Source organism: Bubalus kerabau, chromosome 3 (genome assembly GCF_029407905.1).
Source record: "Bubalus kerabau isolate K-KA32 ecotype Philippines breed swamp buffalo chromosome 3, PCC_UOA_SB_1v2, whole genome shotgun sequence".
Taxonomy (NCBI): domain Eukaryota; kingdom Metazoa; phylum Chordata; class Mammalia; order Artiodactyla; family Bovidae; genus Bubalus; species Bubalus kerabau.
This window is the reverse complement of record NC_073626.1, coordinates 186387525-186412906: the sequence shown is the minus strand read 5'-3', so window position 1 is coordinate 186412906 and position 25382 is coordinate 186387525. Positions and strand designations below refer to the sequence as shown.

Here is a 25382-nt window from a genome sequence, read left to right as displayed (position 1 = left end):
TTAAATGTATTCTTTGGAACTTGGGGAAGACCTAGGAGGTTAAAGTTTTTTTTATAAGTGAGAGGCAGGTGGAAGACTCAAGTGGGGGAAGGTCTGTCCTGGGAAAGCACCATAGGGTCCAGCTTGGTTACCATAGCACCTGCTTCATAGACTTGTGGGAATTAAATGAGGTGATATGGGGACAGAGCTCCGTCAGTAGCCAGAAACCAACAAATGTGAGCTACAGTGACTCCCCCCACCATCATCTTCATCTGCACCTTCACTGCTTAAAATGAACAGAATAAATAGCTAAGCTTTGCTTTTACATTGTCTAATCTACATTAATCCTATCCAGTCTGTCTTCTCAGTGTATTTGTTTCTCTAGAAATTTGATCTAGTTTTTTTTTTTTTTTTTTTTAAATATCTCCACATCCAAGGAGTGGTGGCTGCACAGGCGCAGGAGGGCCGAGAGGAGCTACTCCATATTCAAGGTTAGGAGGGGTGGCAGTGAGGAGATACCCCTCGTCCAAGGTAAGGAGAAGCAGCTGCACTTTGCTGGAGCAGCTGTGATGAGACACCCCACATCCAAGGTAAGAGAAACCCAAGTCAGATGGTAGGTGTTGCAAGAGGGCATCAGAGGGCAGACACACTGAAACCATAATCACAGAAAACTAGTCAATCTAATCACACTAGGACCACAGCCTTGTCTAACTCAATGAAACTAAGCCATGCCCGTGGGGCCACCCAAAACGGGCGGGTCATGGTGGAGAGGTCTGAAAGAATGTGGTCCACTGCAGAAGGGAATGGCAAACCACTTCAGTATTCTTGCCTTGAGAACTCCATAAACAGTATGAAAAGGCAAAAATATAGGACACTGAAAGAGGAACTCCCCAGGTCAGTAGGTGCCCAATATGCTACTGGAGATCAGTGGATAAATAACTCCAGAAGAAAGAATGAAGGGATGGAGCCAAAGCAAAAAAAAATACCCAGCTGTGGATGTGACTGGTGATAGAAGCAAGGTCTGATGCTGTAAAGAGCAATATTGCACAGGAACCTGGAATGTTAGGTCCATGAATCAAGGCAAATTGGAAGTGGTCCAACAGGAGATGGCAAGAGTGAACGCCAACATTCCAGGAATCAGTGAACTAAAATGGACTGGAATGGGTGAATTTAACTCAGATGACCATTATATCTACTACTGTGGGCAGGAATCCCTTAGAAGAAATGGAGTAGCCATCATGGTCAACAAAAGAGTCCGAAATGCAGTACTTAGATGCAATCTCAAAAACGACAGAATGATCTCTGTTCGTTTCCAAGGCAAACCATTCAGTATCACAGTAATCCAAGCCTATGCCCCAACCAGTAACGCTGAAGAAGCTGAAGTTGAATGGTTCTATGAAGACCTACAAGACCTTTTAGAACTAACACCCAAAAAAGATGTTCTTTTCATTATAGGGGACTGGAATGCAAAAGTAGGAAGTCAGGAAACACCTGGAGTAACAGGCAAATTTGGCCTTGGAGCATGGAATGGAGCAGGCCAAAGGCTAATAGAGTTTTGCCAAGAGAACACACTGGTCATAGCAAACACCCTCTTCCAACAACACAAGACAAGACTCTACACATGGACATCACCAGATGGTCAACACTGAAATCAGATTGATTATATTCTTTGCAGCCAAAGATGGAGAAGCTCTATACAGTCAGCAAAAACAAGACCAGGAGCTGACTGTGGCTCAGATCATGAAATCCTTATTGCCAAATTCAGACTGAAATTGAAGAAAGTAGGGAAAACCACTAGACCATTCAGGTATGACCTAAATCAAATCCCTTATGATTATACAGTGGAAGTGAGAAATAGATTCAAGGGGCTAGATCTGATAGACAGAGTGCCTGATGAACTATGGAATGAGGTTCATGGCATTGCACAGGAGACAGGGATCAAGACCATCCCCATGGAAAAGAAATGCAAAAGAGCAAAATGGCTGTCTGGGGGGGGCCATAAAATAGCTGTGAAAAGAAGAGAATCGAAAAGCAAAGGATAAAAGGAAAGATATAAACATCTGAATGCAGAGTTCCAAAGAATAGCAAGGAGAGATAAGAAAGCCTTCTTCAGTGATCAATGGTAAGAAATAGAGGAAAACAACAAAATGGGAAAGACTACAGAATCTTCAAGAAAATTAGAGATAACAAGGGAACATTTCGTGCAAAGATGGGCTTGATAAAGGACAGAAATAGTATGGACCTATCAGAAGCAGAAGATGTTAAGAAGAGGTGGCAAGAATACACAGAAGAACTGTACAAAAAAGATCTTCACGACCCAGATAATCACGATGGTGTGATCACTCACCTAGAGCCAGACATCCTGGAATGTGAAGTCAAGTGGGCCTTAGAAAGCATCTCTATGAACAAAGCTAATGGAGGTGATGGAATTCCAGTTGAGCTATTTCCAATTCTGAAAGATGATGCTGTGAAAGTGCTGCACTCAATATGCCAGCAAATTTGGAAAACTCAGCAGTGGACACAGGACTGGAAAAGGTCAGTTTTCATTCCAATACCAAAGAAAGGCAATGTTACAGAATGCTCAAACTACTGCACAATTCACTCATCTCACACGCTAGTAAAGTAATGCTCAAAATTCTCCAAGCCAAGCTTCAGCAATATGTGAACCATGAACTTTCAGATGTTCAAGCTGGATTGAGAAAAGGCAGAGGAACCAGAGATCAAATTGCCAACATCCAATGGATCATCGAAAAAGCAAGAGAGTTCCAGAAAAACATCTATGTCTGCTTTATTGACTATGCCAAAGCCTTTGACTGTGTGGATCACAAGAAACTGTGGAAAATTCTGAAAGAGTTGGGAATACCAGACCACCTGACCTGCCCCTTGAGAAACCTATATGCAGGTCAGGAAGCAACAGTTAGAACTGGACATGGAACAACAGACTGGTTCCAAATAGTAAAAGGAGTACGTCAAGGCCGTATATTGTCACTCTGCTTATTTAACTTCTATGCAGAGTACATCATGAGAAACGATTGGCTAGAAGAAGCACAGGCTGGAATCAAGATTGCCGGGAGAAATATCAATAACCTCAGATATGCAGATCACAGCACTCTTATGGCAGAAAGTGAAGAGGAACTAAAAAGCCTCTTGATGAAAGTGAAAGACGAGAGTGAAAAAGTGGGCTTAAAGCTCAACATTCAGAAAACAAAGATCATGGCATCCGGTCCCACCACTTCATGGGAAATAGATGGGGAAACAGTGGAATCAGTGTCAGACTTTATTTTTTTGGGCTCCAAAATCACTGCAGATGGTGATGCAGCCATGAAATTAAAAGACGCTTACTCCTTGGAAGGAAAGTTATGACCAACCTAGATAGCATGTTGAAAAGCAGAGACATTAATTTGCCAACAAAGGTCCGTCTAGTCAAGGCTATGGTTTTTCCTGTGGTCATGTATGGATGTGAGAGTAGGACTGTGAAGAAAGCTGAGTGCCAAAGAATTGATGCTTTTGAACTGTGGTGTTGGAGAAGACTCTTGAGGGTCCCATGAACTGCAAGGAGATCCAACCAATCCATTCTAAAGAAGATCAGTCCTGGGTGTACTTTGGAAGGAATGATGCTAAAGCTGAAACTCCAGTACTTTGGCCACCTCATGTGAAGAGTTGACTCATTGGAAAAGACTCTGATGCTGGGAGGGATTGGGGACAGGAGGAGAAGGGGATGACAGAGGATGAGATGGCTGGATGGCATCACCGACTCGATGGACATGACTTTGTGTGAACTCGGGAGATGGTGTGGACAGGGAGGCCTGGCATGCTGCGATTCATGGGGTCCCAAAGAGTCAGACACGAGTGAGTGACTGAACTGAACTAAACTGAACTGATGTTTCTAATTGGCTTCCCTGGTGACTCAGACAGTAAAGAGTCTGCCTGCAGTGCAGGAGACCCAGGTTCTATCCCTGGGTCAGGAAGATCCTGTGGAGAAGGAAATGGCAACCTGCTTCAGTATTCTTACCTGGAAAATACCATGGACAGAGGAGCCTGGCGGGCTACAATCCATTGGATCACAAAAAGTCAGACACGACTGAGCTACTTCCCTTTCTTTTTCTATGTTTCTAATTAACAGGCTCAAGCTTTTCTCTATTTTCTTAAACATAGAGAATATAGGTGTAAGACTGTCTTAATATGTTTATCTACTAATCCTATCATTTTTGTTCCTAGGTCTGTTTATATAGATTTTTTTTCATTATGACTTTTAGGTCTCCATTGCTCATCGTTCTAGGAAACACTCTAGGGACTTCCCTGAGGGTCCAGTGGTTAGGACTCTGAGTTTCCACTGCAGGGGGTGCTGGTTCGATCCCTCTTTGGGGAACTAAGGTACCCCATGCTATGTGGCCAAAGAAAAGAAAAGACTGATAATAATAAATCTTTGTCTATTTTAAAAGGGAAGTGTCTTTAAAGTAGATTTCCAGAAGTGAAATTGCTGAATCAGAGGATAGAAATGTTCTTAGAGCTCTTCCTTCTTCTGAAATTGGTTGAAATTTAGAAACTCCCTAGCTTTTGGCTCCATCAGCAGCATATAATAGATGGAACCAATCATCTCCTGAGCCTTTCCAGCAAACCTGAGTTTTCACTTCCTTGGAAACAGAGGAGACACACTTGGTGATACTGTTCGCCCATGATCCATCGAGATCTCCAGGTGGAGGATGGAAGGAAGCAGAAGAGGGCTTAGACCCCGACGTGCAAATTCTATTAAGAATAGTTACCATCAGCTGGGGCCCAGCGAGGTTAGGAACCTGCCCAGAGTCATACAGCAGCAGGTGAGTGGCAGAATTTGGGTCAGAATACAGGTCAGCCAGAGCTGCCCCTACTACATGCTGGGCACTGTTGTAAGTGGTTCACACAGAGTAAGTGCAAAGAGGCACTGCCGGGATCCCCAAGATACAAATGAGTCATTGTATCCAGGGGCTACTTTCTGAGCCAACATAGATGGAGGTGGAAATGAGAAGAGCTGGCAGAGCTTGGAGTCTGCTGCCCCCAACCTCACTGCAGAGAAGGTGAACCCCCATCTCCTAAGAGACAGTCCCTTTCAGCCAGTGACCAGAGTCCTTTGCTTGACTCATGTGCTAAGTTGCTTCAGTTGTGTCCAGCTCCTTGCAACCCTATGGACTGTAACCTGCCAGGCTCCTCTGTCATCCCTTCCCATAAAGTCTCATTTACTGAAATGGCCCCACTGCCTGGATTCCATCTGTGATGAAACCTGCCAGAGGCTGCTAGATGCAGCTCAGAATTATTATTATTAATGCAGAAGGTCTGCAGGGGAAGAGGAAATTGAAAGAAGCTGGGCTTACCAAGAGATGTTCACACTAAGCGAAGAAAAGCAGAGAAAGTCAATACTATATGACATCACTTATATGTGGAATCTTTAAGAAAAAGTGATATGAATGAATTTACTTACAAAATAAAAACAGACTCACAGACTAAGGGGAAAGATGGGGGAGGGATAAATTAGGAGTTCAGGATTAACAAACACACTACTGTATATAAAATAATGAACAAGGACTTACTGTACAGCACAGGGAATTCTATTCAATATTGTGTAATATCCTGTATGAGAAAAGAATCTGAAAGAGAACAGATATATGCATATGCAGAACTGAATCTCTTTGCTGTACCTCTGAAACTAACACAACATGGTAAATCAACTACCCTCCAATACAAAATAAAAATTAAATAAAAATATAAAGAGGAAAATAAGTTAAAAAAATATGTATACCTATGGCTGATTCCTGTTGAGGTTTAGCAGAAAACAAATTCTGTAAGCAAATATCCTTCAATAAAAATACAAATTAAAAAAATAAAGAAAGAAGCTGGGCTTTCTTGGGGTCTTCTGCACTTCATCTCTGATACACTCTGCCAAGCAAGGAGAAAGGAGAGATTTGAAATTCCTCTGTGGGAGAGTGACCCACTTTCCTCCAGCTGCACCAAAGCAGAACTAAAGCAAGTGAATTAAATGACCAGAAACCACTCTAATGTCTGTCTGCTGTAGAATGGTAAATTGTGTGATTATACCACACCAACAAACTACAGCTATACACAGCAAGAAGGAAAAACCTCACAAACATTATGCTGAACACAAAAGAGTACAGGTTGTAAGAGAGATTTATATGAACTTCCAGACAGTCAAGCTAATCTGCACTTTTAGAAGTCAGGACAGTGGCTACCATTGAAGGGCGTGGTGACTGGTGGGGTTACTAAGAGGGCTTCAGGGTTGCTACCAATGGTCCTTCTCTTCTGGTATTGGTGACGTTGGTGTGTTCATATTCTGAAAATTATTCCAGCTGTTTTGATTTGTATATTCTTGTGCATATTTTATAAATCCATGAATGTGAGTAATAACAACGATAATGAAGATTGTGAGAGTAAAAGCAAGTGGACTCAAACTTTGGTAGAAGTACCTGAGATAGCCTTCTGGATGATCAGATATCCTTCTGGATAATCCAATATCTTTCTAGATGATCAGATATGTTTCTAGGTGACCCAGTATCCTTCCAGGTGATCCAATATCCTTCTAAGTGGTCCTTGTGTGTGTGTGTGTGTGTGTGTGGAGGTGGGTATGTGTGCATGTGTGTGTGTGAATGTGTGCATGTGTGTGTATATGTGTGCATGTGTGTGTATGTGTGCATGTGTGCGTGTGTGTATATGTCAGTGTGTGCGTGTGTGTGCATGTGTGCGTGTGTGTATGTGTGTGTGTGCGTGCGTGTGTGTGTGTATTTTCATGTGTGTGTATGTGTGCATGTGTGCATGTGTGCGTGTGTGTATGTGTGTGCGTGCGTGCGTGTGTGTGTATGTTTTCATGTGTGTGTATGTGTGCATGTGTGTATGTGCGCGTGTGTGTGTGCGCGCGCGTGTGTGTGTGTGTATGTGTGCATGTGTGTGTGCGTGCGTGTGTGTGTATGTGTGCGTGTGTGTATGTGCGTGTGTGCGTGTGTGTATGTGTTCATTGTGTGTGTGCGTGTGTGTGTGCGTGTGTGTATGTGTGCATGTGTATGTGTGTGCATGTGTGTGTATGTGTGCGTGTGTATGTGCGTGTGTGTGCATATATGTGTGTTTGTGTGTGTGCGTGTGTGTGTGCGCACGTGTGTGTGCATGTGTGTGCATGTGTGTGTGTGTGTGCTATGTCACTTCAGTCATGTCTGAGTCTTTGTGACCCCATGGACTGTAGCCCGCCAGGCTCCTCTGTTCAAGGGATTTTCCAGACAAAACTACCAGACTGGGTTGCCATGTCCTTCAACAGGGGATCCAACCCTTAACCAAGGATCGAACCCACATCTCCTGTGTCCCCTACGTCACCCAATATGTTTGTAGATGATAAGATATCCTGCTAAGTTATGAACAACAACCGAAGCTGTGCAGTGAAAACAAATTTCTACTTTGATATCAGGCAAATCTGGCTTCAAATTCTAGCTTGTTTATGGCATTAATTACATTACTTTGTCTCTCTGAACCTCAAGTTTCCCATCTGAAACTGGGATCGACATGCACTCTTTGAGGCTTGTTGTCATGATTACAAGTAGAATGGTTGGCACACAGTTGATAGTACATGCATGGCACTTGGTGACCCCTCCCCCCAGTAGAAAGGAATTTAAAGTTCTGAGCTCCCCTCACACCTCAGGCCCAGAGACTCTTGCTTCTAAATGATACAGTTGGTCATAGACCAGGGAATTTCCACTTTGGCCTCTCAGACAAGTGGCCACAGAATGTGATTTCAGAATCACTCAAAACTCCCCAGGAGAAAAGAGTTTAAAGTTCTGAGCTCCCCTTACACCTTAGGCCCAGAGACTCTTGCTTCTAAATGATACAGTTGGTCATAGACCAGGGAATTTCCACTTTGACTTCTCAGACAAGTAGCCACAGAGTGTGATTTCAGAATCACTCAAAACCCGCCTTCCCAGCAACTTCAACACTGCCATTGCTTGAAGGTTCTTCTTGTTTTCAGACTTGGCCTGAGTCCCTGTGACCTTCCTCAAGGTCACATTACCCTGGGAAGCAGCAGAGCCTGGGGGTTCAGAAGGAGGTTTGGGGGTTAGATAGTCCAGATGTGGATCCTGACCCCCACTTGTGTTTTCTCATCTGTTAAATGGGGTGAAGGAACATGAGACAGCCCAGCTATTGGAGTTCTTCTGAGAATTCTGAGATATGGGGCTTGTACCTAGACAGCATATTAAAAAGCAGAGACATTACTTTGTCAAAAGAGGTCCATCTAGTCAAGGCTATAGTTTTCCTAATAGTCATGTATGGCTGTGAGAGTTGGACTATAAAGAAAGCTGAGCACCAAAGAATTGATGCTTTTGAACTGTGGTGAAGGAGAAGACTCTTGAGAGTATCTTGGACTGCAAGGAGATCCAAGCAGTCCATCCCAGAGGAGATCAATCCTGGGTATTCATTGGAAGGACTGATGTTGAAGCTGAAACTCCGATATTTTGGCCACCTGATATGAAAAGCTGACTCATTTGAAAAGACCCTGATGCTGGCAAAGATTGAGGGCAGGAGGAGAAGGGGACAACAGAGGATGAGATGGCTGGATGGCATCACTGACTCAATGGACATGGGTTTCAGTGAACTCTGGGAGTTGGTGATGGATGGGGAGGCCTGGCGTGCTCGGTTCATGGGGTCACAAAGAGCCGAACATGACTGAGCTGAACTGAACTGAACACAGTAAGTGTTCAGTAATGGTAGTTTATGTTGCTGTTATTAGTACTATCTTGTGGGAGGCAAAGACCACATGTCCAAGAAATCCCAGAGGAACCCAGCAAACAATTGATTCAGCGGGCATAAGGTTTTGTTTGTGCCCTCCAGGAGTCTGTTTCCCAGTCCTGTGTAAGTTCTGGCAGCTCTGTGGTGGGGTTAATGGTGACCTCCTCCAAGAGGGTTTATGTCATACCCAGGTCTGCTGCACCGAGAGCCTCTACTCCTGCGGCAGGCCACTGCTGACCCATACCTCTACTGGAGACACTCAAACTCTCAAAATCAGGTCTGCTTCAGTCTCTGTGGGGTCTCCTGGTGTGTGCAAGGTATTGCTTGAGCCTTCTGTATGGGGTTTGATCTTAAATGTGATTTCATCCCTCCTACCATCTTGCTGGGCTTCTCCTTTCCTTTGGGCGTGGGGTGCCTTTTTTTTTTTGGTGGGATCCAACATTCTCTTGTTGATGATTGTTCCACAGCAAGTTGTAATTTTGGAGTTCTCGCAAGAGACGATGAGCAAACATCCTTGTACTCCGCCATCTTGATCAAGAAGAGACAGAGCCAGAGCAAAAGCAACACCAGTGGTGGATGTGACTGGTGGTGGAAGTAAAGCCCGATTGCTGTAAAGAACAATATTGCATAGGAACTTGGAATGTTAGGTCCATGAATCAAAGTAAATCAGAAGTGGTCAAACAGGATATGGCAAGAGTGAACATCAACATTTTAGGAATCAGTGAACTAAAATGGTCTGGAATGGGTGAATTTAACTCAGATGACCATTATATCGACTACTGTGGGCAAGAATCCCTTAGAAGATATGGAGTAGCCATCATAGTCAAAAGAAGAGTCTGAAATGCAGTACTTGAGTGCAATCTCAAAAATGACAGAAATATATCTGTTCGTTTCCAAGGCAAACCATTCAATATCATGGTAATCCAAGTCTATGACCCAACCAGTAATGCTGAAGAAGCTGAAATTGAATGGTTCTATGAAGACCTACAGAACCTTCTAGAACTAACACCCAAAAAAGATGTCCTTTTCATTATAGGAGACTGGAATGCAAAAGTAGGAAGTCAACAGATACCTGGAGTAATAGGCAAATTTGGCCTTGGAGTATAAAATGAAGCAGGTCAAAGGCTAAGAGTATTTCGCCAAGAGAATGCACTGTTCATAGCAAACACCCTCTTCCAACAACACAAGAGAAGACTCTACACATGGACATCACCAGATGGTGAATACCAAAATCAGATTGATTATATTCTTTGTAGCCAAAGAGAAGAAGAAGAAGAAGGAAGAGTTCTATAGGAGAAGTTTTATACAGTCAGCAAAAACAAGTCTGGGAGTTGACTGTGGCTCACATCATGAACTCCTTATTGCTAGATTCAGACTTAAATTGAAGAAAGTAGGGAAAACCACTAGACCATTTGGGTATGAACTAAATAAAATGCCTTACAATTATATAGTGGAAGTGAGAAATAGATTCAAGGGATTGTATCTGATAGACAGAGTGCCTGAAGAACTATGGACAGAGGTTTTTGACATTGTGCAAAGAATAGCAAGGAGAGATAAGAAAGCCATCCTCAGCGATCAATTCAAAGAAATAGAGGAAAACAATAGAATGGGAAAGACTAGAGATCTCTTCAAGAAAATTAAAGATACCAAGGGAGATTTTCATGTAAAGATGGGCACAATAAAGGACAGAAATTGTATAGAACAAACAGAAGCAGAAGATATTAAGAGGAAGTGGCAACAATACACAGAAGAACTACACAAAAAAGATCTTCATGGCCAGATAATCATGACGATGTGATCACTCACGTAGAGCCAGACATCCTGGAATGTAATGTCAAGTGGGCCTTAGGAAGCATCACTATGAACAAAGCTAGTGGAGGTGATGAAATTCCAGTTGAGCTATTTCAAATCCTAAAAGATGATGCTATGAAAGTGCTGCACTCAATATGCCAGCAAATACGGAAAACTCAGCAGTGGCCACAGGACTCAAAAAGGTCTGTTTTCATTCCAATCTCAAAGAAAGGCAATGCCAAAGAATGCTCGAACTACTGCACAATTGCTCTCATTACAATGCTAGCAAAGTCATGCTCAAAATTCTGCAAGCCAAGCTTCAACAGTATGTGAACCATGAGCTTCCAGATGTTCAAGCTGGATTTAGAAAAGGCAGAGGAACCAGAGATCAAATTGCTAACATTCATTGGATCATTGGAAAAGCAAGCGAGTTCCAGAAAAAAACATCTACTTCTGCTTTATTCACTATGCCAAATCCTTTGGCTGTGTGAATCACAACAAACTGTGGAAATTCCTCAAGAGATGGGAATACCAGACTGCCTTACCTGCCTCCTGAGATCTGTATCCAAGTCAAGAAGCAACAGTTAGAACTGGACATGGAACAACAGACTGGTTCCCTATCGGGAAAGGAGTATGTCAAGGCTGTATATTGTCACTCTGCTTATTTAACTTCTATGCCAAGTACATCATGAGAAACACCGGGCTGGATGAAGCACAAGCTGGAATCAAGATTGCCGGGACAAATATCAATAACCTCAGACATGCAGATCACAGCACTCTTATGGCAGAAAGTGAAGAAGAACTGAAGAGCCTCTTGGTGAAAATGAAAGAGGAGAGTGAAAAAGTTGGCTTAAAGCTCAACATTCTGAAAACTAAGATCATGGCATCTGGTCCCATCACTTCATGGCAAATAGATGCGGAAACAATGGAAACTGTGACAGAGTATTTTTGGGGATTCCAAAATCACTGCAGATGGTGACTGCAGCCACGAAATTAAAAGACACTTACTCCTTGGAAGAAAAGTTATGATCAACCTAGACAACATATTAAAAAGCAGAGATGTTACTTGGCCAACAAAGTATGGTTGGCAAAGCTATGTTTTTTGACTAGCTAGTCAAAGCTATAGTTTTTCCAGTAGTCATGTATGGGATGTGAGTGTTGGACTATAAAGAAAGCTGAGTGCCAAAAACTTGATACCTTTGAACGGAGGTGTTGGAGAAGACTCTTGAGAGTCCCTTGGACAGCAAGGATATCCAACCAGTCAATCCTAAAGGAAATCAATCCTGAATATTCATTGGAATGATGGATGCTGAAGCTGAAACTCCAATACTTTGGTCATCTGATGCAAGGAAGTGACTCATTTGAAAAGACCCTGATGCTGGGAAAGACTGAAGTCAGGAGAAGGAGAACGACAGAGGATGAGATAGTTGGATGGCATCACCAGCATGATGGACATGCGTTTGAGCAAGCTCTGGGAGTCGGTGATGGACAGGGAAGCCTGGCGTGCTGCAGTCTATGGGGTCACAGAGTCAGACATGACTGAGCAACTGAACTGAACTGAATTGAAATAGTCATTATATATGTGTGTATCTATATATTAATAAAACATTTTTGTTTCAAATATAGAGGGAACATGTGTTTCTTCATTTTTTGTTTCTTTTATTTATTTATTTATTTTTTGTTTCTTTTAAAGGCAAGTTTGCTCATGGTCTTTGCTTTCGTTGTGTCTGACTCTTAGCAACCCTGTGGACTGTAGCCCACCAGTCTCCTGTCCATGGGATTTTCCTGGCTAGAATACTGGAGTGGGTCTCCATGCCTTCTCCAGAGGATCTTCCCAACCCAGATATTGAACCCATGCCTCCTGCATTGCAGGTGTATTCTTTACTGTGGAGCCACTGCGAAAGCCCCAAAGTCAACTTTCTAAAGTACAATTTACACAAAATTTGGTATGGTCAGTCTTTTTAATTTGGGGCACTCTAACAGCTTTGTATGTAGAAGGCAATGGCACCCCACTCCAGCACTCTTGCCTGGAAACTCCCATGGACGGAGGAGCCTGGTAGGCTGCAGTCCATAGGGTCGCTATCGGACACGACTGAGCGACTTCACTTTCACTTTTCACTTTCATGCATTGGAGAAGGAAATGGAAACCCACTCCAGTGTTCTTGCCTGGAGAATCCCAGGGACGGGGAGCCTGATGGGCTGCCGTCTATGGGCTCGCACAGAGTCGGAGACGACTGAAGTGACTTAACAGCAGCAGCAGCAACAGGTTTGTAACAGAATTTCATGTAATGTCAATTTTCACTTCCCTAATGTATAATGATGCGGACCATCTTTTTCTCTATGCTAGTTTATCAAGCTACATCTTCTTTGGTGAAGAGTCTGTTCAAATGCTTTGATGATTTTTAAAACTTGAGTGGTTTGTTTTCTTATTAAGTTTTGAGAACTGTTAACAAATTCTGGATAAAAGTCTGTTATCAGATGTGTGATATGCAAATGTTTTCTTTTGCTCTATGATGTATCTTTCTATTATCTTAGTATAGTCTTTAAAAGCAGAAGTTTAATTTTCATCAAGTCCAATTTATTATATTTTTTTCTCTTCTATATTGTGCTTTAGTGTCATACCGAGAAATCTGCCTAGTCCGATATCACAAAGAATTTCTGCTGTGATTCTTTATAAAAATGTTACAACTTAGGCTTTACATCTAGGCCTATGATCCACTTTTTTAAAAAAAAATATTTTTTTAAATTTTTGGTAGAATATACAGAAAGTAACATTTGTCGTTGTTGTTCAGTTCAACGGGATAAGTTGTGTCTGACTCTTTGTGACCCCATGGACTGCAGCACCCCGTGTTGCCCTGTCCTACACCATCTCCTGGAGTTTGCTCAGATTCGTGTCCATTGAGTTGGCCATGATATCTAGCCATCTCAACACTTGCCATCTTAATTATTTTTGAATATACAGTTTACTGGCATTAAGTACATTCACAGTGTTGTGCAACCATTACCGTCATCTAGCTGCAGAATTCCTTTCCTCTGCAAAACTGAAACTCTGTACCCACTGAACAAAAACTCCCAGTTTCCACCTTCCCCCAGGACCTGGCAACCACCGTTCTTCTGTCTCTATGAATCTGACTATACTAAATACCTCATATGAGTGAAATTATATAGTATATGTCCTTTTCTAAGGAGAGAAGTTTTTAATTTTGATGAACTTCCATTTGTCTCTCTCTCTTTTTTGGTCACCTGTGCTTTTGTTGTATCGAAGAAACCACTGCCTAACCTAAGGTCACAAAGATCTACTTCTATGTTTTCTTCTAAGAGCTTCATAGTTTTAATCCTTGCCGTTTAATCTATTATCCGTTTACTTAACACATTGCCCTCAAGTTTTATCCATATAAGTTCAGTTCAGTTTAGTCACTCAGTCGTATCCAACTCTTTGCAACCCCATGGACTGCAGCACGCCTGGCCTCCCTGTCCATCACCAACACCTGGAGTTTACTCAAACTCATATCCATGGAGTCGGTGATGCCATCCAATCATCTCACCCTCTGTCATCCCCTTCTCCTCCTGCCCCCAATCTTTCCCAGCATCAGGGTCTTTTCAAATGAGTCAGTTCTTCGCATCAGGAGGCCAAAGTACTGGAGTTTCAGCTTCAGCATCCGTCATTCCAATGAATATTCAGGACTGATCTTCTTTAGAATGGACTGGTTGGATCTCCTTGCAGTCCAAGGGACTCTCAAGAGTCTTCTCCAACGCCACAGTTCAAAAGTATCAGTTCTTTGGTGCTCAGCTTTCTTTATGGTCCAACACTCACATCCATACATGACTACTGGAAAAACCATAGCTTTGACCACACAGACCTTTGTTGGCAAAGTAATGTCTCTGCTTTTCAATATGCTGTCTAGGTTGGCCATAACTTTTCTTCCAAGGAGCAAGCGTCTTTTAATTTCATGGCTGCAGTCACCATCTGCAGTGAGTTTGGAGCCCAAGAAAGCAAAGTCTATCACAGCTTCCATTGTTTCCCCATCTATTTGCCATGAAGTGATGGGACCAGATGCCATGATCTTAGTTTTCTGAATGTTGAGTCTTTAGCCAGCTTTTTCACTCTCTTCTTTCACTTTCAAGAGGCTCTTTAGTTCCTCTTCGTTTTCTGCCATAAGGGTGGTGTCATCTGCATATCTGAGGTTACTGATATTTCTCCCGGTAATCTTGATTCCAGCTTGCGCTTCATCAAACCCAGCATTTCACATGATGTACTTGGCATAGAAGTTAAATAAACAGAGTGACAACATACAGTCTTGATGTACTCCTTTCCCGATTTGGAACTAGTCTGTTCCATGTCCAGTTCTAACTGTTGCTTCTTGACCTGCATACAGATTTCTTAGGAGGCAGGTCAGGTGCTCTGGTATCCCCATCTCTTTCAGAATTTTCCACAGTTTGTTGTGATCCACATAGTCAAAGGCTTTGGTGTAATCAATAAAACAGAGGTGAAGGTGAAGTCGCTCAGTCATGTCCGACTCTTCGCGACCCCATGCAGCCTACCAGGCTCCTCCATCCATGGGATTTTCCATCTGGAACTCTTGCTTTTTCAATGATCCAACAGATGTTGGCAATTTGATCTCTGGTTCTCCCGCCTTTTCTAAATCCAGCTTTAACTTCTGGAAGTTCTCAATTCTTGAGAACTTTGTTCATATGGCATATGTCAAAAATTCCTTTCTTTTTAAAGCTGAATAATATAATCCATTAAAAAATAACTTTACCAAAGTATAATTTGGATACCATACCATTCATTCATTTCAAGAATATAATTATTTTGTATATTCACAGTTGTACAGCCATCCCCACAATCTAATTTTAGGACATTTTCAACATGCTCCAAAGAAATCACCCCAACAGTTACTCCGCAACCTTCTCTACCACACACTCCCTTCCCTAAGCCCCAGTGGTGGTGGTTTAGTCACTAAGTCAAGGCCAACATTAAGTAATATCCCAGGCTCCTATGTCCATGGGATTTTTCCAGCAGGAATACTGGAGTGGGTTGCCATTTCCTTCTCCAGGGGATCTTCCCAATCCAGGGATCAAAGCATAGCTCTTGCATTGCAGGCAGTCTCCTGCATCGCAGGAGGATTCTTTACCACTGAGCCACCAGGAAGCCATCTCTAAGCCATAGGCAACCGCTAATCTACTTTCTGTCTCTATAGAGTTGCCTCATCTGCAATTTCATGTAAATGAAATCATATAATATTTGGCCTTTTGTGACTGGCTTCTTTCATTTAACAATGTTCTTGAGGCTCATTCGTCTTATGTATCAATATTTTGTTGTTTTTAATTGTTGAATAAAACATTTGTCAAGTAAGACATGAATTCAAACAATAGTTGAATAAAACATGAATAATGTTCCATTGAATAGATATTTCACCTTTCATGTATCCATTCATCAACTGATGGACGTTTGTTTTTTGTTTTCTTTTTTCTACTTTTTGGTTATTATGAATAATGCTGCTATGAACATCTATGTGCAAATTTTTGTGTGGATGTATGTTCTCATTTCTCTTAGGTACATACCTAGGAGTAGAGTTGCTGAGTCATGTGTGGTAACTCCATGTTTAACACTTTGAGAACTGTCAAATGTTTTCCAAAGCAGCTGCACCATTTTACATTTCCATCAGCAAAATATAAACTTTCCAACTTCTCCACAACCTCACCAACACTTGTTATCATTTGTCATATATATATATATATACATACATACATACATACATACATATATGGCCAGTATTGTCATCCTAGTGGGTGTGAAGTCATCTCTCATTATGCTTTTGATTGTGTTTCCCTAATGACTCATGATGTTGAGCAAATTTTCTTGGGCTTATTTGTCATTGTTAATCTTCTTTAGTGAAACATGTATTCAAGTCCTTCACTTGTTTGTTTTTTTTTTTTTCAAACTTTATTTTGTATTAGGGTACAGCCAATTAACAATGGGGTGGTAATTTAAGGTGAACAGCCCTTTACCTATTTTTAAATTGGGCTGTTATTTTATTGCTGACATACAGGAATTCTTTACATATTCTGGACCCAAGTCCCTTATCAGATGTATAATTTACACATATACTGTACTATCCTATGGGCTGTCTTTTTACTTTCTTAGGGGTATGGTTTCCAACACAGAAGTCTTTAATTTTGATGAAGTTCAATTTGTCCCTTTTTTCGGTCACTTACACTTTTGTTGTAGCATCTAAGAAAGCCCTGCCTAAACTAAGGTCACAACGATCTACTCCTATGTTTTCTTCCAAGAGCTTTATAGTTTTAATCCTTACAGTTAAATCTATTATCTATTTTGAGTTCATTTTTGTGTATGGCATGGGAAAGGAAACCAGCTTCATTCTTTGACATGTGGATATCTATTTGTTTCAGCATCATTTTTCCAAGGCCTCTTTCCTTCTTAAATTGTCTTAGTACCCTTGTTGAACTATGATCCATTCTGATTAATTTTGAATATGGTGAGAAGTATGGATAAAAATTCTTTGTCCTTTTTTTCTCCTCCCTCCTTTCCTTCTTTCCCTCTTCTTTTTCAGATCTATTGTCAATTGTTCCCACACCATTTTTGAAAATCTATTCTTCCTCCATGGAATTGCTTTTATACTTTTGTCAAAAACAAATTCTCATAAATGTATGGGTCTAATTCTGGATCATCTATTCTATTCCATTGCTTGTCTTTGTACTAGTCTATACTGTGTTGATTAAAGTAACTTTATAAGCCTTAAAATTAGGTAGTATAAATCTGTCAACTCTGCTGTTTCAAAGTCAATTTGGTATTCTAGGTCCTTTGCACTTCCATATGCATTTTAGAATCAGTTTGTCAATTTCTACAAGAAAAGTGAACCAGGATTTTGATTGAGAAGGCATTGACCCTATAGAGCAAATGACATCTTAGCAAAATGCAGTCTTCTGATTCATAAACATGGTCTTTCTTGATTTCTCTGGGCATTGTTTCATAGTTATCTATGTACAAGGCTTCCATGAGCTTCCCTGGTGGCTCAGATGGTAAAGAATCTGCCTGCAATGCAGGGCACCTTGGCTCGATCCCTGGGTTGGGAAGATCCCCTGGAGAAGAGAATGGCTACCAATTCCAGTATTTTTGCCTGGAGAATCCCATGGACAGAGGACCCTGGTGGGCTACCTTCCATAGGATTGCTAAGAGTTGGACACAACTGAGTGACTTTCACTTTCTTCCTTCATCTTTTCCACTATCCCTAAATATTTCATATTTTTAGATGTTACTGTTAAAGCATATTTTTCAATTCATTTTCTGGTTTTTTATTGCTAGTAAATATGAACTTAAAAGAAATTAAAAAACATGAAATTTCAGGCATGAAATTAAAAGGCTCTTGTTCCTTGGAAGAAAGGCTATGATCAATCTGGACAATATATTAAAAAGCACATTATTTTGCCAACAAAGTTCCTTCTAGTCAAAGCTACCCAGGGATTGAACCGAGGTCTCCCACATTGCAAGCGGATTCTTAACTAGCTGACCCACAAGGGAAGCCCGGTATCTCAGAAGATGACTGTATTTGGATAAAGGGTTTTTAACTGAGTTTATGAGTTTATGAGATGATGCTGTGAAAGTGCTGCACTCAATATGCCAGCAAATTTGGAAAACTCAGCAGTGACCACAGGACTGGAAAAGGTCAGTTTTCATTCCAATCCCAAAGAAAGGCAATGCCAAAGAATGCTCAAACTACCACACAATTGCACTCATCTCACATGCTAGTAAAGTAATGCTCAAAATTCTCCAAGCCAGGCTTCAGCAATATGTGAACCGTGAACTTCCTGATGTTCAAGCTGGTTTTAGAAAAGGCAGAGGAACCAGAGATCAAATTGCCAACATCCAATGGATCATCAAAAAAGTAAGAGAGTTCCAGAAAAACATCTATTTCTGCTTTATTGACTATGCCAAAGCCTTTGACTGTGTGGATCACAATAAACTGTGTAAAATTCTTAAAGAGATGGGAATACCAGACCACCTGACCTGCCTCTTGAGAAACCTATATGCAGGTCAAGAAGCAACAGTTAGAACTGGACATGGAACAACAGACTGGTTTCAAATAGGGAAAGGAGTACATCAAGGCTGTATATTGTCACCCTGCTTATTTAACTTATATGCAGAGTACATCATGAGAAATGCTTGCAGGGAGCTGTCTGTGAGAACGGGGTCCTTTGTCCAAAGGACACAGCTCTGGGAGCTGCCTCAGTCTTTGAGGGTTTGTTTATAAACATAGCTCTCTGTCTCGCCACCCCAGAGATTAGGCGCTTATTTACTGCAGGCACCTGGAGTTTTGTGCAAACTTCTCATGCACAGAGAAATGTTATCTGGTGTAAGAAATAATAACAGGGTGCCATTCCCATGTTCTCAAGATTTTTTGTGACTGTAAGATGTATAGGTCAACAAATAAAATGTTAACTGTCTTGTCTTTCTCAGGCTCTTCTGTATAAATATGAGATGCTGAATAAAGTTGGGGTCAGACTGCGTCCCTTTGTGGAGACGTGTCTGAACCTCTCGACCCCATCTTTGTTGTAGATTTCTCTTGCTTTAGTTTCCTTTCTCAGCCCCGCCGTGCACGTTCTCGGGACCTGATCAACTTTGCTGGCTGGCACCTGCAGGTGGCGCCCGAACAGGGATTCGGGAATCGGAGCGCGACGACGGGCACTGCCCGCCAAGATTGAGGTAAGTGACAAGGAATTCCTAATTAATTAAATGAAGTAAAAGGGGCAGGGAGTGTTACTGTCAAGAGTAATAAATCATGGGACAAGGCAATAGTCGCCAGTTATTTGTACATACGTTGAAAACTATGTTAAAAGGTAGGGGAATTCATGTAAATAAGTTACAGCTAGAGAAGTTTTTACTTTTTATAGAAGAGGTTTGTCCCTGGTTTCCAGAGGAAGGAACAGTTAGTCTGGAAACTTGGAAAAAGATAAGAAAACAATTGCAGACATATTATTCCATACATGGTCCCAATCGTGTTCCTGTGGATGCTTTTTCTTTGTGGACTCTCATAAGAGACTGTCTGGATCCTGAACATGAGGGACATAAAATTCAAATGGCTCTCAGGGATCCCACAGAACCCAAAGTTGCAGAGCCTTCTGCCCCTCCACCTGAGCCGCTTTATGCTGTGCCTGAGGGAACAGCTTGTAAGGCTGGAGGGAATGATGATATGTTAAGCTCTGATGAACAGGAAGAGTTAAATGAACAAGCGGCTCAGTACCATAGGGAGGATATGCCTTGGAAAATGATGGTTAACATACAATCCCCCTCGAGAAAAGGAGAATTAAAGCATTCAGGGCTTTCTGAAGAACAGCTAGAAAATTTAATTCAGAAGATTGTTATAACAGTAAAAAAGGAGGCACAGGGAGACTCCCACTCCAGCAAGCCTGTGCCTCCAGCATGTCCTCCCTTGGTTCTTGCTGGACTCGATCCACCTCTGCCTTTTGTAGAGCCGCGAGAGCTTATATCTATCCCTGCTTCTTTGCCCGGTGAAAACATAAAAATTAGAAGTGAGATATTATTATCTCCTCTTCAATAAGCGATTAAGCGAGCTAATGAAAAAAGAGAACATATTCCCGGGCTTTCAGGAATCTATCCAGTATTTGAAAATGCTCAACAGCAGAGGTATTATAAACTGCTGCCCTTTAAGCAACTAAAAGAGTTAAAAATGGCTTGTGCACAATACGGCCCGACTGCGCCATTTACTCAGGCTATTATAGAGGCTTTAGGAAATCAAAATCTGCCACCTAATGATTGGAAACAGGTTGCTCGGGCTTGTTTATCTGGAGGAGATTATTTACTATGGAAATCTGAGTTTGCTGAGCAGTGTGGGATCATAGCTGTTATCAATTGGTGACAGGGACTGAACACCACTTATGAAATGACAGTGGGAGAGGGAGATTATTGAGACACTAATAGTCAACTTAATTATTTGCCTGGAGCCTACCCTCAGATTAGTGCTGCAGCTCTATGAGCATGGAAAAAGCTTCCAAATTCTGATAAAAAGACTGAAGATTTATCTAAAATTCACCAGGGGCCAGATGAACCATATCAGGATTTTGTTGCCCGCCTGCTTGAGGCAATTGGTAAAGTGATAGGGGATGAGCAGGCGGGGATGGTGTTGGCTAAACAGCTTGCTTATGAGAATGCCAATCCGGCTTGTCAAGCTGCCTTGAGACCTTACAGAAAAAAGGGAGGCTTATCCGATTATGTATGGATTTGTGCCAATATCGGCCCTTTGTACGTCCAAGGCATAACTTTGGCTGGGACATTACAAAGAAAGACAGTCAAAGAAGTACTGTATCAGCAACAAAAGCGAGATAAGAGATAAAATTTTACAATTTGCTCATTGTCACCAATTTCTCTTCCCAAAAATCGTTGCTAACTGTATTTACTGATGGATCTTCTAATAAAATAGCTAGTTTGATTGTACAAGACAATACCACCACCTGGCATACTAATTATAAGTCTGCTCAAGAAGTAGAACTATTTGCCGTTTTTCAGGCTTTATTACAAATTTCTGCTCCATTTAATTTATATTCAGACAGTCAATATATCATAAGAGCCTTAAACACTATTGAGACTGTTCCATTTATTGGTACCCTGAATTCTACTATCCAAACTCTTTTTCGTGATATACAACATTTAATTTGCTCCAGAGTTAATAAATGCTATTTCGGTCATATTCGTGCTCACTCTGGACTTCCTGGACCTTTAACACGAGGCAATGCTTTGGCTGACGAAGCTACATGTATGATATTTCCTTCATTGGAACAAATGGCAAAGACTTCTCACAGCTTACACCATCAAAACAGCAATAGCTTGAGACTTCAATTTGGCATTACTCGAGAAGCTGCCTGACAGATTGTTAAACAATGTCAAACATGTCCTCAATTTTTTAGTGTCCCTCATTATGGAGTTAATCCCCGAGGATTGTTGCCAAACGATATATGATAAATGGATGTTACCCATATTCCTGAATTTGGTAAACAAAAATTTGTTCATGTTACTATTGACACCTTCTCCGGCTTTTTACATGCCTCTCTACAATCTGAAAAAGCTAACAAACATTGTATAGCTCATTACATTAAATGTTTTGCTGTTATGGGAACCCCTAAGACCATAAAAACAGACAATGGTCCAAGAGACACTAGAAAAAATTTTCAACTATTTTGTACACAATTGTCTATCTCACATAAAACAGGTATCCCTTATAATCCTCAAGGTCAAGAAATTATTGAACGGGCACATCAAACTCTCAAACATCAATTACAAAAACTAAAAAAGGGGGAATTGTATCCCAATAACCCCTCCAACTCTCTAAACCATGCTTTATTTGTTCTAAATTTTTTACAATTGGATATAAGTGGCCATTCAGCAGCACAGCAATTTTGGAATTTTGATGCGCAAACAATAAGACCTAAAGTCTTTTGGAAAGACCCACTTGTGGGAAAATGGTATGGACCAGATCCTGTACTAATCTGGGGACGAGGGCATGTTTGTGTTTTCCCACAGGATGCCGAAGCGCCGCGCTGGCTGCTGGAAAGGTTGGTACGCACGGCGGAGACGATCGCTAGTAAACCAGATGAGGAGATTGGCGATTCAAGAGCATGATGAATTACCATCTCAGCAACAACTTCAGGCATTGATGCGAGAGGCACAGAATCATGTTGCTGTGCAGGGCGATCCGATATCGCCTTTAAGCTTCCTGATAACCTTATTAATTATCTTAAATCAGATTAATACTGCACATTCTGAAGAATATTCAAATGCTTACTGGGCTTATTTTCCCAATCCTCCCCTTCTCCAACCGGTGGGCTGGGAGGGTCGGTCCATTCCCATATACACTAATGATACTGTGTCTTTGGGTGGTTTTTCAGATAAACATATTATTCCTAATCAAGTTAATTTATCTTATCATGGAGTGTTTGATCGCTTACCTATTTGTCTGTCTAGATATTTTAATTCAACAGGATGTCTTTTTGTTGGGGAGTCAGGATATGCTGATCATGACAATGGTTGGAGCCTATATATTCCTGGAGTAACGAAAGAATCTGGAACTCCTCAACGTCGTAATGGAACTGGTCCTTTAGATATCCCTTTCTGCGACTTTAGAACAAGGGGAAGAGTCACTGCTGCACCATGGAAACTGTGTCGAGATGGAACTGCTACGGTTTATAACATATTTGGGATAAATGAGTCATTGTGAGACTGGTCTCCAGACTCGGCCCGAAACCCTGGAGCTCAGGACAATAGGAACTTTGCATCCCATATTTGGAACTTGGGCGTCTCTAAAGTGTTCCAAACTGAAATCTGAAAATTAGCTGCTGCCCTTGGATGTGAGGGTTCCTACCTTCAGGTGGGATCGAAAGTGAGACACGGTTATTTATGGAATCTCACCATGAGGTACCCTCGTGCATGTGTGCCTCACCCTTATGCTTTACTAGTAGGATCTGTAAACATACAACCTGGGTTACAAAATTATGATGTAACTTGTAACAATTGTACCTTAACTAACTGCTTCAGGGGAATTCTAATCAAACTAGGGTTCTAGTCTTAAGACAGCCTGCTTTTGTTATGGTTCCTGTAAAGATCAATGGGTCTTGGTATGATGAAAGAAGACTTGAACTTTGGAGAGAAGTAGAGGGTGCTTTAATGCATTATCGTAGGAAAATAAGGTTAGTAATTCTGGGATTTGTAGCTTTGGTAACCCTTATTGCTTCCTCGATTACTGCAGCCTTGACCCTGGCACACTCACTGCAAACTGCAACTTTTGTTAATAATCTGGCACAAAATGTATCCGTTACCCTGGGGACTCAAGAAGATATTGACAAAAAGCTAGAAGATCTATTGAATGCCCTTTATGATGTTGTAAAATTTTTAGGTAAAGAGGTTCAAAGTATAAAGTTGAGATTACGGGTACAATGTCATGCTGATTTTTGATGGATTTCTGTTACCCCCAAAAAATATAATGGTAGTATAACTGCTTGGGATAAGGTGAAAGCTCATTTAGAAAGTATTTGGCATAATGAAAATATTTCCTTAGATTTACTACATCTACATCAAGAAATAATGAACATTGAAAATGCACCTAGACCTGATTTGGATGTTGCAAAAAGAGCTGAGTCTTTTGTTAAAAAAACTTTTTCGACATGTTCCTACCATCAATAGTATTTGGTACTTAGGAGTGGCCATAGGAGGATTATTCTTAATAATTTTAACAGTTTTATTTCTTGCACCTTGTTTAATTAAAAAACTGATTGATGATCTATGGATGATAAAGGCTTCCATCTATGAAAATGGTCTGCGGTTGAAGGAACATAAGCGTGCGCCTATATAAAAAGAAAGGGGGAGATGCGGGGAGCTGCCTGTGAGAACGGGGTCCTTTGTCCGAAGGACACAGCTCTGGGAGCTGCCTCAGTCCTTGAGGGTTTGCTTGCAAACATAAGCTCTCTGTCCCGCCACCCCAGAGATTAGGCACTTATTTACTGCAGACACCTGGAGTTCTGTGCAAACTTCTCATGCACAGAGAAATGTTATCTGGTGTAAGAATAACAGGGTGCCATTCCCATGCTCTCAAGATTTCTTGTGACTGTTTGTAAGATGTATAGGTCAACAAATAAAATGTTAACTGTCTTGTCCTTCTCACGCTCTTCTGTATAAATATGAGATGCTGAATAAAGTTGGGGTCAGACTGCGTCCCTCCGTGGAGACGTGTCCGAACCTCTCGACCCCATCTTTGTTGTAGATTTCTCTTGCTTTAGTTTCTTTTCTCGGCCCCGCCGTGCACGTTCTCGGGACCTGATCAACTTTGCCGGCACCATCCTTATGGCAGAAAGTGAAGAGGAACTCAAAAGCCTCTTGATGAAAGTGAAAGAGGAGAGTGAAAAAGTTGGCTTAAAGCTCAACATTCAGAAAACAAAGATCATGGCATCTGGTCCCATCACTTCATGGGAAATAGATGGAAAAACAGTGGATACAGTGTCAGACTTTATTTTTCTGGGCTCCAAAATCACTGCAGATGGTGACTGCAGCCATGAAATTAAAAGATGCTTACTCCTTGGAAGGAAAGTTATGTCCAACCTAGATAGCATATTCAAAAAGCAGAGAGATTACTTTGACAACAAAGGTCCAGCTAGTCAAGGCTATGGTTTTTCCTGTGGTCATGTATGGATGTGAGAGTTGGACTGTGAGGAAGGCTGAGCGCCGAAGAATTGATACTTTTGAACTGTGGTGTTGGAGAAGACTCTTGAGAGTCCCTTGGACTGCAAGGAGATCCAACCAGTCCATTCTGAAGGAGATCAGCCCTGGGATTTCTTTGGAAGGAATGATGCTAAAGCTGAAACTCCAGTACTTTGGCCACCTCATGGGAAGAGTTGACTCTGGAAAAGACTCTGATGCTGGGAGGGATTGGGGGCAGAAGGAGAAGGGGACGACAGAGGATGAGATGGCTGGATGGCATCACTGACTCAATGGACGTGAGTCTGAGTGAACTCTGGGAGTTGGTGATGGACAGGGAGGCCTGGCGTGCTGCAATTCATGGGGTCGCAAAGAGTAGGACACGACTGAGCGACTGAACTGAACTGACTGAACTGAACTGAACTGAATTTAAATGAGACCACCAGGGGGTTCTCAGTCCAGGGGCCTGGTCTTTATGAGATGAGGAAATTCAGCCACAGAAAGAAACAGGATGGATGTGTGTGCACCGAGGAAAGAATATGTGCGAACACAGCAAGCCAAGGAGAGAGGACTCAGCATGAAATCAACTCTGCCAACATGTTCATCGTGGACTCCAAGCTTCCAGAAATGTGAGAAA

The 25382-nt window shown here is 41.7% G+C and overlaps 1 long non-coding RNA gene across 1 annotated transcript; it reads left to right on the top strand.

The window, feature by feature from the left end:
- The first annotated feature begins 19317 nt into the window (after positions 1-19317).
- Positions 19318-24241, top strand: LOC129647961 (uncharacterized). Its single transcript, XR_008712595.1, has 3 exons — positions 19318-19383; positions 22082-22113; positions 22523-24241. It is a non-coding gene; the product is annotated as an uncharacterized LOC129647961 (long non-coding RNA).
- The last annotated feature ends 1141 nt before the right edge of the window (positions 24242-25382 follow it).